Source organism: Cyprinodon variegatus, unplaced genomic scaffold, assembly GCF_000732505.1.
Source record: "Cyprinodon variegatus isolate N-32 unplaced genomic scaffold, C_variegatus-1.0 Scaffold1123, whole genome shotgun sequence".
Classification (NCBI taxonomy): Eukaryota; Metazoa; Chordata; class Actinopteri; order Cyprinodontiformes; family Cyprinodontidae; genus Cyprinodon; species Cyprinodon variegatus.
The window spans coordinates 135,925-141,758 of NW_015151576.1; the positions used below are offsets into that span (position 1 = coordinate 135,925).

The 5,834-nt window shown below is 41.5% G+C and overlaps 1 pseudogene; it reads right to left on the reverse strand.

Moving 5' to 3' along the window:
• Positions 1-115: 115 nt before the first annotated feature.
• Positions 116-2,921, reverse strand: LOC107101610 (annotated as a pseudogene).
• Positions 2,922-5,834: the final 2,913 nt, after the last annotated feature.

A 5,834-nucleotide genomic window follows, 5' to 3' on the forward strand; every position in this document is an offset into this window, starting at 1 on the left:
TCAAAGTCCCAAAAGAGGAGAACCATAACATGATATAAATAATTTGCACCTTAAATTCCTTGATTTATATGTATTGCATGTGCTATTTTCAAATGAACATTTAGCAATTGCTTGATCAAAGAAATACTGGACTGATGGTTCCAGTGCCTGATATTCTGCCCTCAATGCTCCTGGAGATCAGAGCAGATGTTATGGTGCTCAACTGATCCTCACTTTGTCTTTCTTCTTAAAGGTATCATGGAGGATTTCATGATTTTTTTTAAAGACCTGCCCTCTCCACTTAAAAAAAAATGCACATTCACAACCATGGCAGAGGGAACGATTTACTGAAGCAATGCGTGGCACAGAACGCTGCCGTTGGCACGTTCTTATGGTTGCCAAGGGCCCCACCATGAGGCGGTTCCCTTATTGTGGTTCCCTTTATCTCTGTGGAAAGGTAGGAGCCACATGGGGAGGGAGGGGGGACCATATTTCAAACTTTATCCTTGTCAGGGTATAGTTTGAAGCAGACAGAAAACATTGGAGGCTGTAGACACGATAGTCAATCTGACATTTGAGCATCGGCTGTGTGTGTGTATGATGATCATATTCAATTTGTCCATGAACGCTGTCCACAGGTCATTGTCTTTGATAAGATGGAAGTTTATCAACCAGCGCTCCATCTGGAACAAAAAGATTGTCCTCTATACCTTTAAGATGAGGTGTTCTTTTTACCATTCATGCAAAACATTTCCTTCAAGTGAGACTTAAAGTCTTTACAGAAAAAAAGATAAATGAGAGGATCCAGACAGATATTACAAACTGACATTAAGAGAGTCACCTCCTTCAGGTAGTAAAACACCTTTAAACAATGTCCTCCAAATAGGAAGTAAGGAAGTTGAATAAGGTGAAAAGGAACAAAACAAAAGCAGAAAACACTGACTAACACCAACATATTCCTGCGAGACTTTAAAAGTTTCTTGGAGTTGGAGCCTAGCTGTCTCTGCTGGATATCTCTCACCCTGCGGCAGGTGTTATAGTAAAAAAAGACAAGAGATAAGAGAACTAACATGAAGATGAAAGCAGCAAAACAATGCATCACTGAGTGCAGTGAATTTACACCGTCAGACAGTAGAAGTTTGCATGTGCTGAGATACAGATGAGGTTTGTGGTTGATCAGGAAAAGGATGCAGCATGATGTCATTAAGGTCAGGGAAACAAACCAGGTGGTGATCGAGATGATGTGACTGGCTTTGGTAGTCATCAGGAAGGAAGTTTCTGAGCTATAAAAGATCTTCATGTACCTACGGAGAAATAGAACGAGTAAGTAATGATTAATTTTCCTTAGTTTTGGACTTTTTTATTGGATACAATTCTACAGTTCTGAATTCATAGTTACACATAGATTGGTAGCTGTGCACCTAAGTTGGTGGCCCAAAATAGCAGACAGCATATCTTCCTGGAACTGCGTACCNCCTGCATGGAGTTCAAGACATGGATGGCGTGTCAGTTTCTGATACGGACAGCTAAGCATCCACATGATGCAACACATAGACTCACAAGGTATAAGAAGCAGGTGATGACCTTGTTCGGGGCTCAAACTTTGCCGGACGCTTGCGGACGTGATTTTTGAGACCACAGCTATGCATAGCTCTAAGCATTTTTCTCTGTCTTGTAACGACCTGATCAGGGATAAACTCTGTTACTTTTTTACTCCTGTTTTTATAGTCCTTTTTCATATGGTTTTACCGAGTTTGAGTTAAGAGTAGTAAATAACTTGCTCCCAGGAAAAGAACCGTGTGAGGAGGCCCCGGGGCGTTACAGCCTTTACTTTGAAGGGGACAAATCCTTCTCACTTTAACATTGCTGAGGAAGATTTACTGCAGTGATTCCTTTTGTCTGTCTTGCTTAGGCTGTTATTGCCTAATAAAGGTCCCCCTCCCTTTATTGCTTCAATGTGATCTGTGTTGAAGACATACATGTTCTATATCGTTGACAGTTAAGCGAAACCAGTTTATCATTACACTAATGTAGCCTGACAACTTTGAGGCTGGATAAGGACTGGATTTAATAGTTATTCATGCAATAAGTGTACATCCTCTGGACATGTTTTTAAATAGAGAAAACTGTGTACATATACATCAGGAACATGTAGACAATCAGCTTCATTTTATCCTGAGTCAATTTCCTCTTGAGATCTTGCTTAATGTTTTCTTCCTGTTGAGGGCTCTCTTTGGCTTGTGAAATGGTGATTGCAACACATTTAAAAAGGTAATCTGGCTGATTAAACATGAGGTTGTCTAATTTCAAAAATATTTTTTTTTTTTATTTGAATATTCTAATCTTTGCAAAAAACAACACTGCCAAATAATTTAGTAGCCCTACAGATCTATACAGTGGGGCAAAAAGGTATCATGTCAGCCACTAACTGTGCAAGATCTCCTACTCAGGAAGATGAAACAGGTCTATAGTTTTTTTTTATTTTACCATAGTTAAACCTCAACTACCAGACAAACTAAACAAATGTGCGGCTGCTAATTACTTATAGTATGTTTTTGCACAGCAATGGTCTTGTTTATATCAGATAGGTCTAATCAAGCTTTTATTGCTAACTGGAGTGAGTGCTTTAGTGAGCCCATAGAATTAGCTGATGACAGACCAGTTCCATTCAGGCACACAACACCTGCTGAGAGGTGGTGCAACTTCTGAGTTGTCCAGATATCAGTCGACTCAGCCTTATTATATCGACAATTCAACTTTTTGGTGAACGCCCTGCCTTTTAGAATTTTCAACTCCATCCACAAAGTATCTGTGCAGTTGAAATATGGAGACTGGCTAGGCCACGCTAGGACCTTGAAATACTCTTTACTGAGCCACTTCTTTATTGCCCAAGTGGTGTTTTTGGGGTCACTGTCATACTCGAAGACCCAACCCTGTTCCATCTTCAGTGCTCCCACTGATGGAAGGAATTTTTTGCTTAAAGTCTTATGAAATATAACCCTAATTATTGTTCCCTTCATATGAATCAGTTGTTCTGTCTTGCAGTGTTAATTTCCTCAACCAGGATGATGACGAAAATATTTTGTCAATGCCCCCTGTGTCGATGACAAGACGATGACGCACAAAAATTGTTTCAAGAAAATAAAAATGTGACGAGAATAAAAAATTATTTTTATTAACGAGTCTAAGACCAGACGAAATTTACGAGCCATGGGCAAATGGACATAAAAAAGATCTACTTGTTTATAATTAATTTGTAATTGTTAATATAAGTGTTTCTTGAACATTATAGAAGATTACGTGTTGTTGCCCTTTTTGTCCCTACACTCAATCAGTATTAGCAGAGGGCTTATGCTGCTAGAAACACTAGTAGTGACATGATTTTCATAAGAGATCTAACCCACATGTAGTAAACATGTATTAAGGGTGGCTAGCATCTTTAATGGAGTCATTAAGAGCGTTCGAGTAAACACACATTAGGAATGTTTTATCCCAGCCCGAAGCAGCAGCCAGACTGCGGAAGTCAATGGCGAAATCAGATACAGACCTCTGTCCTTGTTTTAATTTCAGCATCTCACAGGAGTTCAGCATCTTATCCGGATCCTGGTTAAAGGTTTGCTTGAATTCGGTAATGAATTCCTCAAAAGTGCAGCCATAAACAGTGGATAAGGAAAATCTGACCTTGGCCCAATCCAGAGCTCGGTCAGTTAGATGTGAAATGATATATGAAATCTTATTTGAGTCTGAAGGGAATTTACTTGGGGCATGGTTGAACTGGATGACACACTGCATAAGGAAACCCCGGCACTTCTTGGGGTTACCATCGAACCTGGGAGGACTGGGCAGATGACACTCAGAAAAAGGAGGAGAAAATGCTGGTTTGTTAGCTTGAGGCGGGGTAGTTCACTGACTGGGCCGGCAGCCTGCAGAGAAAAACGGGCAGCTTCTGTTAAGTCGGTCACATGATGATTTAACTCCGTTTGCTGGTGGATCAGTTCAGCCAAGGTGTTATCATGTCTGGATAAGGCTGTTTGTTGCTAGTTAATGGCTCTCTGAATGGCTTCTGCGGGGTCAACTGTTTGGCCAGTGTTCTGTCATGATTTTCTTAAGATATCTGACCCACATGCAGTAAACCACTCAGAGAACCAGGGTAAAAGTTTGAACAGGTTTATTGATAAAACCAGCAGGGGTTGGATTCTGGAAACACAGTTTACTTGTGAACCGGAAGTGGAAGAGGGAAGGGAAGTATCAGTGGTTAGTTCAGGATCCGTGGGAACTTTGAACGATGGCTTGGAAAGACAGAGAAAACGGGACCCACGTTAGTGGAGAAAACTTTCTTCCCAGAATCCAGTCGGTGTGGGTTTATCCAGAGGTTGAGACTCGTTGGAGGGCAGACAGGTATAGACTTGGTTTGACCCTGAGGAGCTATTGAGCGGACTGTCACTTGGGAATCCAGGAGGACTTGAACGGAACTTGTGGGGGTTAATCCCCTGCTCAGTGTGAGACTCAAACAATCCTTCCAGGGGGAGAAGGCCAAACATCCGCCTTGCAGGAAGGGTTCCTGCCGAAAAGGCAAAGACAAAAAACAAGGTTAGGCTCAGTGAAAAACAAAGACTAAGTTAGACTCAGCAAAACTCAGCTTTGCTAGAGTACCCAAAACTGGCCAACACAACCCACACAAACTGGATTCCTAACAAGTAGTAGTTAACCATGGCTAGCTCAACTTGCAGTCATGCCTTCTGACTCAGATAACGGTATACAGTTTGTTGGAGGAGTTGTGGGAAAACAATGCCTGGATATGTATGCCATTTTGTTTGAAACACGAAGGACAACAAAACAATCTGCATGATAATAATGGATCATGTCGCCAATGCGGTGGCCAAAATGTGGAGACACAGGAGGAAGGATGCCACCAAAGAGTCTGTGGCTTAAAAATGGCAGAGAAGAACATAACAAATCTTAAGCGACATCTGACGTGCCAACATGCTGCCATTTGGAAGAAGGTAAGGAACGGGTGGGCTTGTAGTAGTAGGAACGTGTGTGTGTGTGTGTGTGTGTGTGTGTGTGTGTGTTTGTGTGTGGTGTGCGTGTGGACTTGCATGCATGTAGGTGTGTGTGTGTGTGTGTGCCTTCCTGTGCCTGTATCTGTCTATCTCGCTGTCATAGAAGAAAGATGTTCTACTGATACACTGGATATTAAACATTTAATTTTCTTCCTGCCAACTAGATACCTGACACAGTGACACCTTAGCCAAATAAGACGTTGTGGAAGGAAGGGAAGTCTGTTGCAGAGATGGGAGAATCCCCACCGTACAAACCTGATGCCAAAGAGCAGAAAGCACTGGAGAACTCAATGGCAAAGTGGATTGGGCGTTCTGGCCTGCATGCAAGTACGATTGAGGATGAAGACTTTATGACATAGACAAAGACTAAAATGGATTTTTGTCATTTAGACTAAGACTAAATCAGGGAGGCAATGACTAAATATGACTAAGACTAAAACTGTTTTTTGTCATTGTGACTAAGACTAAAACTAAATTTAAAAAAGCCTACCAAATTAACACTGCTGTCTTGCTTGCAGAACAACTGCCACAAAACAGGGTGGTTTCACACTAACAGTTCACAGCAGATATGTTGGTCTAGGATGCAACTAAACCTTCCTTCTCCTCTAAAGAGAAAGAGTTGAGTTTGTGCCAAGAAGTTCTATTTTGGTATAATCTGACCACATAATATTCTCCAAGTCCGCTTCTGGTTCATTCCTATGCTCTCTGGCAAACTTCAGAAATGGCTCAAGTTTGTTCTGGCTAAAGCATGGCACACAACTGGGTACCATCAGTAACACACTACGTCAGAAG